This window comes from Hyperolius riggenbachi, chromosome 7, assembly GCF_040937935.1.
Source record: "Hyperolius riggenbachi isolate aHypRig1 chromosome 7, aHypRig1.pri, whole genome shotgun sequence".
NCBI classification, from domain to species: domain Eukaryota; kingdom Metazoa; phylum Chordata; class Amphibia; order Anura; family Hyperoliidae; genus Hyperolius; species Hyperolius riggenbachi.
The window spans coordinates 255,082,326-255,094,806 of record NC_090652.1 but is presented as its reverse complement, the minus strand read 5'-3'; the positions used below and the strand labels follow the sequence as shown (position 1 = coordinate 255,094,806).

Sequence of the window (12,481 nt, the reverse complement as noted above, 5' to 3'; positions counted from 1 at the left end):
GAACCTTTTGCCGGCGAACAGTTCGGGCCATCTCTATTCCTTCAATGCTATCACCCTGGGATCGCTCCAACAATGCTGCATGCAGTACTTTTCTGATCGCAGCAACGCTACAATGAAACCCCCCAGATTTCCAGTGTTGCAGCACTTAGTCGATCGCTGACAATCGACAAGTGCTGCTGAAAGCTTTCAAGTGGGCCCCAGGTCTAAAGCCTGGCACACACATCCAATTTTGATTGGCAATGACTGGCCAATTTTTCCACTTCCTTGTAGTATGAGAGCTTACCTACATAATATGTTCTTAGCATTCAAAATCTGTTGGCCCTCAAACTACCTGGAGGTGGTAAAATTGGTGAAATAAAATGTACATGTGTGTATGCACCCTAAGGGCTAGAGTACATGGCCATGTTTGAACCGTGACTGCGTTCCAACACTTCCAACATAGCATTTTCTTGTAGAACAAACACAGTAAGATCAGAATGCATTTGTATATTGCAGTTGTGCAGGGTTTATACTGTGGTTTGTGCTCACTGGTCATGATAGTGACACAGACAGCTATAAAACCTTAGCAGAGATTCTACATCCTTTCTGCACAATCTACAACATATATGACATTTATTCCTGGCAGTGGGCTTTAAACGATGCCTTAGGCCATAAAATAAATCCAAAATAGGGGGAGCAGGCATGTGTGGTGGGCTCTGCTCCCCCCGTACTCCTCCTTTGACCTCCATTACTGTGTACTGACCCTCCGAAGCTACATCCTGGTCGGGAGGGTAGGAACTACGTAGCTGTGACAGTGTGACGTAGTGCGCAAGCAAAGAGTGCTCCCGGCCGTGTAAGCATGATAAGGGATGCGCATTGCCGGGCAGCACTTACGCAGTCTTTACCGACCCTCCCAACCAGGAAGTAGCTTCGGAGGGTCGGAGAACTCTTGTACAGGATAAAAGGCACAGAGAAATCCCCCATGTCCACCCTGCGTGTGTAAATAAAGAGCAGCCTGTCTAATTCTCACTTCTTAGCAAATTATGAGCCAGTACTTTGAGCTGCCAACTGCCTGCAGAGTCTGCCCAGTTGTGAGCTAATATGTAAACACAGGAGGTTACCCCTTTCAGTGCTCCCAGCAAACTAGGAAGTAACTACACTGCAGCATCTCTGAAGGAGCTCTATAAGCTGTAACAATGAAATGTTTTTCTTTAATGGCTATTATGCTGTTGCTTATCTTTTTGAACAGAGGGGAACTTTTGAGTTCAGGTCAGCTTTAAGGGGAATATGGACACATGCATGTAAATGATTTCCATACAAAAAGACAGTTACTGTTATTTTTTCTTGATACCAAATGTGTTCTTTATCCCCTACAGGAGGCTTAAATCTGACTTCAAAAGCAACACGGAGGAAGATTTTTTTATTCTTATTACCCCGTGAAGTCTTTTAATTTAATGTCACCATTTTTTATTAATAAAACGTTACGTGATTTTTTTTCACCTAAAAAAAAATCTTGTTCATGAATGAGCTGCGCGTTACTTCCTTGACAGATAAAATAAAAACTTGTATTTTATAAAGATGCAGCAAATGCAACTTTATAAAAGACAACAAAGGTTTGCTTCTTAAAACTGAAGGTATTTGCGATTATTCAGATTGGAGTAAGCATATGATGTCTCCCACAATGCATCAATGCTGAATATGCAAATCATCCTTTGTTGTCCCTGTAAACTAACCACACCTCTAGGACTGCTGAAATGCAATGATGTGTCAGCTTGTTAATTGTATAGAGCCACAATAATCCAACATGCATACAGACTGTTTTGGATTGGTTAATCTTCATCAGTGCATGGCATGGATTAATATGGCTCTATGGAGGAGGATTTGAAACACCCAGAGTTACAGATTGCCCAGCAAGCTCATGGTGAACCAGAGCTCATTGAAGTGTGTAATGCTGGGGATACACGGTACGTTTCTGATAATATTCAGCTGGCCCGATCAAGCCACTCGACCCCCGCCCGATTCCCGCCTGCAGACAATGGCAGGGAATCGAGCGCTGATAAGGAAGCGCCGGCGGGGGCGAGCGGTAATCGATCCGCGCGGACAAGCGGGGACGCGGCTGGGGTCGATCCGGTGGCTAATCGAGCCGCCGGTCGACCCGTGTATGCCCGGCATAAGGGGCTACATTTCATATTTATACCTAACTATAAAGTAGTGTAACTAGGAAAATGAAGACTGTGTCAATAATGGAGAACAAATTGATTATTTCTTTACCTTGAATCATGCATGTCCATCATTGCGTAGAAAAACGGTATTTCATGCATTGCCTTCAGTGTGTTAATAGAGATGAGGACACTTGATTCCTGATAAAGGAGAAACATGAATTGCATTAAACTATGGTGCATTCCAATACTGGCCATTCAGGTATCAGTCATGATTTCCTAATACGGTGACATGATTTACTCATACGGTGACATGATTTACTCATACGGTGACATGATTTACTCATAGGGTGACATGATTTACTCATACGGTGACATGATTTACTCATAGGGTGACATGATTTACTCATACGGTGACATGATTTACTCATATGGTGACATGATTTACTCATAGGGTGACATACACGAACGTTCACTTTGTCAGAAAATATCGATTTCAAAGATTTTTCCAACATGTTCGATCAGATTCGTATAGAAAAAAACAGGATAATCGTTTGTTTTTCTCAATCGAAAAAACCCCCGATTATTTTAGACTTTCATTCGAATCAATCGTTTTGATCGAATAAAACGGGAAAATCAATCATCACTTTTATTGTACCATGTATGGGCACCATTAAACACGTCTCTTTATTGAAGATCCATAACACCTGCTGTAAGCAGCTACAGCCTCTATTTCAGGTCTGGTGCCCTTTTACCAACTGCTCAGGCCTAGCGGCTTGTAAAAGGGCACCAGACCCGAAACAGCGGCTGTAGCTGCTTTACAGCAGGTTTTATGGATCTTCAATAAAGAGACGTGTTTTATGTGGATGTGGTGCGGACCTCATTCTTACTGCAGAGCTGTTTCGACCCTATTGGTACACAGGGTGGGTCATCACACTCCCATCTGAAGATAGCGCGAGTTCTGTTCCAACCCACGAGACTGTAATGTGAGTGTACAGTGCAGCTGTAATGAGCACATTATGCAGACTTTATGCAGGTGACATCACTATTATTGCTCACACTTGTTTTGCCATTGATGAGAGACATAATTTGATTGGGCATAGTTGACCAAAACAAAGGCACTGTTCCCTAATTTGGGCTTTGGGAACTGCTACTTTAGCCAGATACTCCTGAATGGCTGAGTATATATAAATCAATAATAAATAAAAAAAATAATACTAATTAAGGATAAAATACAGCAGGGTTTAATTGTGGCAAATACAGTTGTAAAACATAACTTTTTTTCTCAAAAACTTTTGAGCATACAGGTAAGTACATGCAAATAGACAGTAGCATTACATCATCATGAGAGCGAATATCACAAAGGCATAGGCACATCATATAATTACATACCTAGTATATGGATGGAAACACTATTATCGGTCCTACTTCAGAATAGTAGTAGTCATAATAGCCCCATCCCATAGAATAAGCCAATCTCCAATGTACAGGTTGTCCAATACTGCTATCAGGGCCGGATTTACCATAAGGCCCTATAGGCATGTGCCTACAGGCGCCTGATGATGGGAAGGCAGCTCACTCCCATCCCTGACCGCCTCCCTCCTTCTCTATGCAGAGCCCTGATAAGAACATAAATGAAACGTTACTCACCCAGCTGTCGGCATTCCACTGAAGAGATCTCGCTTCAGTCCTCTAGCTACCTAATACTTGGAGGCACTTCTAGCTACTTAATATTGAGGGTAGTTATGGCTAGCTAATACTAAGGGGCACCTGTAGCTACCTATGACGGGCAAGGGAAGTAAGGGAGTAGTGACCGCTGGGACAGCCAGCACACTTGTGGTGCAGTTTGGTGGGGGCCTGTAGGTTCATGGAGGGTGAACTCTAAGGTGCCAGAACATCTGTGCCTATAGGATCCTGTGAGGTAAATCTGGGCCTGACTGCTGTGCAGAAGTAAAACATAACTTTTAATGTAGTATAGAAGCAGTACAGATAAAGAGATGTATACGTATACCCTTCCAGACAGAATTCGGCCCAAAAATTTCCTATACAGTACAGTATTTTAGGTTCGATTGTTTCACAGCCTTAACCAGTTCACCACTGAGGGTTTTTTCCCCTTATGGACCAGAGCAATTTTCATATTTCAGCGCACCTCCCTTTCATTCACCAATTTATTTACTTTTGTGCGCAAGCAATATTGCCAGTTTACAAATTACAAGGTCCCAAAGTACAGTGTATCTGCTCTGAAAGCTGCCACTGCATTTTATTCACAGATTTTAATATATAAATACAGCAGCTATCTTCTCTTCTGTCTCTGCTTGTCAGCTCAGTACAGGTCCATTTCAGTTCCGGGGCTGGCTGTAACTAATTGTAGCAACAGAGGAATGTAAACAGATGTAAATGTTATCACCTCTTCGGATGCGGATCACAAGCTGAAGGAGCTTTCCACTGCAGAACAAAGTGCTGTGTTTAACTGTTTGCATGCTGTTTTTGTGATGGTAGGTTTAAAGTGAATGGGAACCGCATTTAAAAAATGAGACAGATAATTACCCAAGGAGAGGGAAGGCTCTGGGTCCTATAGAGCCTTCCCGCTCCTCTCCTGGTCCCCTCGTTCCAGTGTTGGCTCGCCCGGTAGCAGTATTTGACTAATTTAGTCAAATACTGCTTTACCCGGCCGAAGGAGGCTTCAGAAGTCTTCAGGGAGCCCGGGTGCTCCTGAAGAAGGGCGGACCTGTACTGCGCCTGCGCAAGCACGCTCTCTTGCACGCTCACGCCTGTGCAGTATGGAGCCGCACGTCTTCGGGAGGACATGGCTTCCGAAGACTTCCAAATACCCTTTCGGTGGGGGATTGAAACGGGGGGGGGGGGGGGAGTGCCAGCGCAGGATAGAGAACACCGAGAGAGGAGACGGAAGGCTCTATATGACACAGAGCCTTCCCTCTCCTTAGGTAAGTATTTGCTTCATTTTTTTTTAAATGCGGTTCCCATTCACTTTAAGGCTCTAAATAACATTTAAGAGCAAAGAAGAGATGCTGAGTTTCAGACCACTTTAACATACCTAGTTCTCTGTAACGCCTAACCTCACAAGTCCTCAACTAGAGCCATCAACCCATACCTTTCACCAAACCGCCTAATACAACGATCTCCGGGCTGGAGTATAGGGTGTGTAAAATGAATAAGCTGTGAGTGTGCAATAAGCCAGCGGTCCTGTTGTATGCCTGGCTTTTCAAGGACATAAAATGATAACTTGTATATTTACTCACTGACCTGAAGTGATGCATTATGGGTATAATTTCCTTTTGTTCCCTCTCTCGGTCTCTTGCGCTTTCTCTCTGTGGAACTTTACATGGCCTCTTTCTCTGGCTCCTTGCACGCTCTACCTCTCACATTTGGCACTCTCTCTTTGTGGCACTTTGCTCTTTCTCTATCTCTGGCTCTTTGTTCTCCCTGTCTTGGTACTTATTGCTCTCGATTTCAGCAGAACGTGCCTTTTTCAGTGGCAGCGACCAAATTTATCGCATTCGGTAATAGCAGTTTGCAATTCTGAAAGGTTTTAGCCATATATTATCCAATGCTGTGATTTACGTCATTAAAGGGATACTGTAGGGGGGTCAGGGGAAAATGAGTTGAAGTTAACCGGGGCTTCTAATGGTCCCCCACAGGCATCCTGTGCCTGCGCAGCCACTCACAGATGATCTGGCCCCGCCTCCGGTTCACTTCTGGAATTTCAGACTTTAAAGTCTGAAAACCACTGCGCCTGCGTTGCCGTGTCCTCGCTTCCCCTGATGTCACCAGGAGCGCACGGCGCAGGCACAGACCATATTGGGCCTGCGCAGTACGCTCCTGGTGCCATCAGCAGGAGTGAGGACATGTCAACGCAGATGCAGTGGTTTTCAGACTTTAAAGTCTGAAATTCCAGAAGTGAACCGGAGACGGGGCCAGAGCATTGGTGAGTGGCTGCGCGGGCACAGGATGTCTGTGGGGGACCATTAGAAGCCCCGGGTAACTTCAACTCATTTTCCCCTGACCCCCCTACAGTGTCCCTTTAAAGTGAATGGGAATCGATAGAAAAAAAAAAAAATAAGACAGATACTCACCTAAGGAGAGTGAAGGCTCTGGGCTCTATAGAGCCTTCCCGCTGCACTCTCGGTCCCTGTTCCAGCGCTGGCTCCCCGGTAGCAGTATTCGACCAGTTTGGTAAAATACTGCTCTCTCTGCCGCCAAAGAAGGCTTCAGGAGTCTTCAGGAGCCCGAGTGCTCTCGAAGACGGATGGCTCCATACTGCACACGCATGGGAGCCCTCTTTTGCCGCATGTCTTTGGGAGGACTCGACTCCTGAAGACTTCCGAAGTCCCCCGCGGCAGGGGATCCGAACGAGGGAGCCAGCACTTAACGGACGGGACCGGGAGAGGAGTGGGAAGGCTCTATAAGACCCAGATCCTTCCCTCTCCTTAGGTAGTAGTGGGTACGATGGAGGCACCGAATGTGTGTTCTATTTAAGTATTTTAAAATACAAATAAAAAAATATATAATAAACAGAAAGGTAATTGCTTATTTCTCCAGAAGATAGACACAAGTTCATCTTTTTTTTCAAAAAGCAATCTTACAACGTGTTTCACATGACATGGCCCGCTTCCTCAGGTCAATACAAAATGCCTTGATAGCATAGGGGATAGCGTGTAGATGCCTCTAATAACCTAGGTATTTGTGGCCCTTACAAGAATCACCAAAGGAAAAAAACCTATATCTCTCCTTAGGTAATTATCTGGTTTCTCTTTTTTTTCTTAGTACGATTTCCAATTACTTAAAATGTGCGGTATTTTGAGTTATTTTACGGAACATCAGAATTCTCATGGAAAATAGGGGGCGTGTTAGTAAATAGTTTTGCGATCAGTTTAAAGGTGGCCACTAACGGTCTAATTTCTAGTGAAAAATCGTTAGAGCGATCAGAAATTGTTATCGGATTGGTTGTAATTAATCTCTATTGATGGGCACAATCGATTCCAAACGATTATAAAAATAGTCGTCTGATTGGATTTTGGTCAAACCAAAATTTGGATTTTCTTCTTGGTTGTGATAGGTGGGAAGCAAAGATTGGTTCATTAATGGTGTAGTGAACGATTTTTCTTCCAATAAGAATTATCTGATCACTTGAACCATTTTTCGCTAGAAATTGGATCATTAGTGGCCACTAAAAAGGTGCCCATACATGGTGCAATATTTCATTTTTTTTTATTAAATAATTTACAGTGGTGTGAAAAACTATTTGCCCCCTTCCTGATTTCTTATTCTTTTGCATGTTTGTCACTTAAATGTTTCTGCTCATCAAAAACCGTTAACTATTAGTCAAAGATAACATAATTGAACACAAAATGCAGTTTTAAATGATGGTTTTTATTATTTAGTGAGGAAAAAAAACTCAAAACCTACATGGTCCTGTGTGAAAAAGTGATTGCCCCCCTTGTTAAAAAATAACTTAACTGTGGTTTATCACACCTGAGTTCAATTTCTGTAGTCACCCCCAGGCCTGATTACTGCCACATCTGTTTCAATCAAGAAATCACTTAAATAGGAGCTATCTTACACAGAGAAGTAGACCAAAAGCACCTCAAAAGCTAGACATCATGCCAAGATCCAAAGAAATTCAGGAACAAATGAGAACAAAAGTACTGTAATTGAGATCTATCAGTCTGGTAAAGGTTATAAAGCCATTTCTAAAGCTTTGGGACTCCAGCGAACCACAGTGAGAGCCATTATCCACAAATGGCAAAAACATGGAACAGTGATGAACCTCCCCAGGAGTGGCCGGCCGACCGAAATTACCCCAAGAGCGCAGAGAAAACTCATCAGAGAGATCACAAAAGACCCCAGGACAACATCTAAAGAACTGCAGGCCTCACTTGCCTCAATTAAGGTCAGTGTTCACAACTCCACCATAAGAAAGAGACTGGGCGAAAACGGCCTGCATGGCAGATATCCAAGGCGCAAACCACTTTTAAGCAAAAAGAACATTAAGGCTCGTCTCAATTTTGCTAAAAAAACATCTCAATGATTGCCAAGACTTGTGGGAAAATACCTTGTGGACCGCGGAGACAAAAGTTGAACTTTTTGGAAGGTGCATGTCCTGGTAAATCTGTCGTAGAAGTAACACAGCATTTCAGCAAAAGAACATCATACCAACAGTAAAATATGGTGGTGGTAGTGTGATGGTCTGGGGTTGTTTTGCTGCTTCAGGACCTGGAAGTCTTGCTGTGATAGATGGAACCATGAATTCTACTGTCTACCAAAAAATCCTGAAGGAGAATGTCCGGCCATCTGTTCGTCAACTCACGCTGAAGCGATCTTGGGTGCTGCAGCAGGACAATGACCCAAAAGACACCAGCAAATCCACCTCTGAATGGCTGAAGAAAAACAAAATGAAGACTTTGGAGTGGCCTAGTCAAAGCCCTGACCTGAATCCTATTGAGATGTTGTGGCATGACCTTAAAAAGGCAGTTCATGCTAGAAAACCCTCAAATAAAGCTGGATTACAACAATTCTGCAAAGATGAGTGGGCCAAAATTCCTCCAGAGCGCTGTAAAATAATTGTTGCAAGTTATCGCAAACGCTTGATTGCAGTTATTGCTGCTAAGGGTGGCCCAACCAGTTACTAGGTTCAGGGGGCAATTTCTTTTTCACACAGGGCCATGTAGGTTTTGAGGTTTTTTTCTCACTAAATAATAAAAACCATCATTTAAAACTGCATTTTATGTTAAATTAGGTTATCTTTAACTAATGGTTAACGGTTTTTGATGAGCAGAAACATTCAAGTGTGACAAACATGCAAAAGAATAAGAAATCAGGAAGGGGGCAAATAGTTGTTCACACCACTGTAGTTTGATTACTCCGTTAGATCGAATATAAAGCTTTTTCCAACATGTCCGATCTGTTTTTTAATGGAAAAACCGGGATAATCTTTCATTTTCTTAATTGAAAATTTTTTTTTTCAACTTTCATTCGATTCGACCATTTTGTTTGAAAAAAAAAAACACGGAAAAATCGAACATTTTCATTGAACCGTGTATGGGCAAGATTAGACCTGGCAGTAAATATTGTACTTTGGATTGTACTCGTCACTTGTGTGACAAGTGTTTGAAGAAAATGGAGCCCTTTGAGATTGTTTTGTATCATCTGCGGATGATTCAGAGGAGAAGGCGTCTGCAGAGAAGACCCAAAAAAAAACATAGAACCACAACACAGTCTGCAGAGAAGAGTTTCTTTGATAGCGCCTAGAATTTACAAACCCAGGACAGTTCCAATCTCCAGCAGAACGCCTTACAAAAACTTACTGCCAATCGGTTGTTCTGAAACGTTCACAATTTCTCTCTCCATCTGCCGGCTATTGTTATACAAGTTCCTCCCCCATGAAACACAGGAAGTGCATTAGCATACTTCTTTCTAATGGTGCCCATACATTAGAAGATTATGGGCAGATTCGACCAAGAGACAAAATTGTCTCTAATCAAATCTGCCCATACACTACAGGTCGATTCCTGTCCGATTTCAGCATGAAATCATCAGGGAATCGGCTGAGCCGCCGCGTCCCCTCGCCGCTGCCCCCAAAATGTATAAATGTATGCAGTGTGTGTGCATTTATACATTACCTCTCCGGTGTCGGCCTCCAGGCGGTGACCTTCCATCTCGCCGGGTAAGCAACATACACGCTAGCGGCGCATAGCGTCTGACGTCAGATGCTATGTGCCACCGGCGTGTATGCGGAACCCGGCTAGATAGACGGGAACCGCATGGAGGATGACACCGGACAGGTAATGTATAAATGCACACGCACTGCACACATTTATACATTGCGGCGGCAGTGGTGGGGTTTTGTCGTCTCGTAGTGCGTTCGCAATTCGGCCGCCGTACCCACGACCAACCAACCTCGGCCTAAAATTTTCCAGCATGCGCGATTGACCATGCGGCCAATTTCTAACCCGAAATTGGTTGCTTTGTCGGGCATGCACTTGGCAGCACCAATTTTCATCCAATTCGATTATAATAATCAAATTGGATGGTCGAATGGTTGGTTGGTCGGCAAATGTATGGGCCCCTTAAGAACAGAGGTGCTCGAACTGTGCCAAAATCGGTTGTTTTACCAACCCATTTACCCATAATGCAACCTGCAAAAATATTTTTCTCAATCGAACACCACATTTTTAGACATTTAACTGCATGCTTAGTTCCGAAATACCGCACTTTTTGCCGCACTTTCTGAAAATTACTGAAAAATGGTCGCAGGCGGGAAAATCAGAATTTCTAAAAATACTAGAAAATATCAAATACGGTATTTTCCCAACAAAAATATTTTTACTGCACCGTGCTCAGATGTGACATGTCGCGGTTCACTGCCACGGGGTAACACCACCGTGTGTCAGCGCTTCACAAGCGTGGTGTTACAACCGCTGCCGTTCGGTTGCATCTAAATTGCACCCAAATGCCAGCAGTAATGATGTTGCCACTTGTGAAAAATTTAAGAATGTAAATCAGGGAGAGCAGAGGAAAGATTTTACAATGGGAAAACAATGCCGAAATAATTGATACTGTATAATAATTCCCCTGTCCTCCTGTGTGTCCGGGCCAGCTGCCTATCGTACATATGCGGCATGCAAGCAGGCTTCGGGCAGCAATCATGCAGGAGCACCCGCCCATGCATGCGTGTGGGTCGTGCCCGTAGTTGGCAGCCATAGGTGTATTGCAGGGGAGTTGTGGCTGTGTGCACAACATGCATGCACTTGCCTAGCACCTGTTATTAAATGGGCGATGGTGGGGGGTACTAGTAAAGTAATATTGTTGATAATAAAGTACCTTATACTGCTAAAGCCCTCCTACTCTGTGCTTTTGGAGATCTAGCATTGTCAGATAAAAAAATCTTTTTGGCAAATTGGCAAGACTGTTGATGTATGCTAGAAGAACAGTGGCTCTATTTTGGAAAAAAACTGCTCCACCGACAGTGCCTGATTTCAAATAGGGGGTCAACTCCAACCTCCTTACTTACCAGTGTATATATGATAATAGAAGCTCTCCTAAGAAATTCTATAAAGTTTGGAAGTATTGGTTATCATTGCATAAAACTGATATTTGAAGGTTTTGTGCTTCTTCATATAGCTTACCCATGTATGTTCTCAGATTGATGTAATGCTTTTTGTACTCTGCTGCGGGGCAGGGGGACTGACCGATCCGGGGAGAAAAGGAAACTCTTGTTTTTTGTATGTTGTAAATAACAATTTTATGCAGCTGTATTGAGTAAAGTTCCTCTTTAAAATGGATCTAAACTCTTGTACAGGACCAAAGGAAACCATAGAGAAATGCACCCTGTATGTATTTAGAGAGTTTAGCCTGTTTAAGGCCTTGTTCACACTATGGGCTTGATTCACTAAACCGTGATAACTCAAATATCACACCTTATAGACAATATCAAACCTTATAAAAGATATCACACCTTATCAAAATTAACACGCCTTATCAGAGTAGCACAGTGAGCACTACAAACATATTCCTGCTAGTTGGCAATGGCACTCGTCCTGCCCTGAGCCCCTGCGGGTTCGTAGTGCTTGCTATGCTACTCTGATACGGCGTGTTCACTTTGATAAGGTGTGATATCTTTGATAAGGTGTGATATCTTTCATAAGGTGGGATATTTGAGTTATCACGGTTTAGTGAATCAAGCCCTATGAGCGTTTGTGTATTTTTTTAAGCGTTGGCAATTTTAGAAATCGCCCTAAAAGCGCTTGTGCAATCATTCCCTATGAGAGTTCCAAAAGCAATGCCTGTACCATTTTCTGAGCGCTTTGGCTCAATAGAAGGTATAGGGAAATTGCTAAGTGTTTGAAAAAGAGATTTGTATAGAGATTTCCCTATCGCTTTTAAGAATAAATGCATTGTATTTATTCTTTTCTGGGTCAAAGAGTTTACTTCCTGACTGATGTCAGGAAGTAAAAATCTCAATCACTCATCAAAAGTGCTTAAACAAAACCGCCAAACACTCAGAGAACGCGATTTTTAATGTGAACATAGCCTAATTCCCCCTCATCTGTGTCTAATCACAAGTTGTAATTTGTTCTCTCCACTGTGTCAGCTGACTGCCATGGCAGATAACCTCATTTGAAAGCACAGGATGTTAACGATATGTCTGCTTCCATGAGAGCAGGCAGTAAAAACACTGCAGATTTATTGTAGGATTTGTATCAGCTGTAACAAAGAAATGTTTTACTTTAAAGGTTATTATGCTGCTGCATGTCTTTTAAGGCAGAGAGAAAGTTCTGAGTCTGCTTTAAAGCAAATGTGAAGCGATTCGACCTATGGAGAGG

At 43.0% G+C, this 12,481-nt stretch overlaps 1 long non-coding RNA gene across 1 annotated transcript in view; it reads right to left on the bottom strand.

Annotated features, from left to right (window-relative positions):
* The window catches only part of LOC137524971 (uncharacterized), a 112,127-nt gene that overhangs the window by 32,113 nt on the left and 67,533 nt on the right, over positions 1 to 12,481 (bottom strand). Inside the window, exon 2 of the long non-coding RNA XR_011022824.1 lies at positions 2,251 to 2,339. This is a non-coding gene — a long non-coding RNA (uncharacterized lncRNA). The remainder of the gene's footprint in view (positions 1 to 2,250; positions 2,340 to 12,481) is intronic.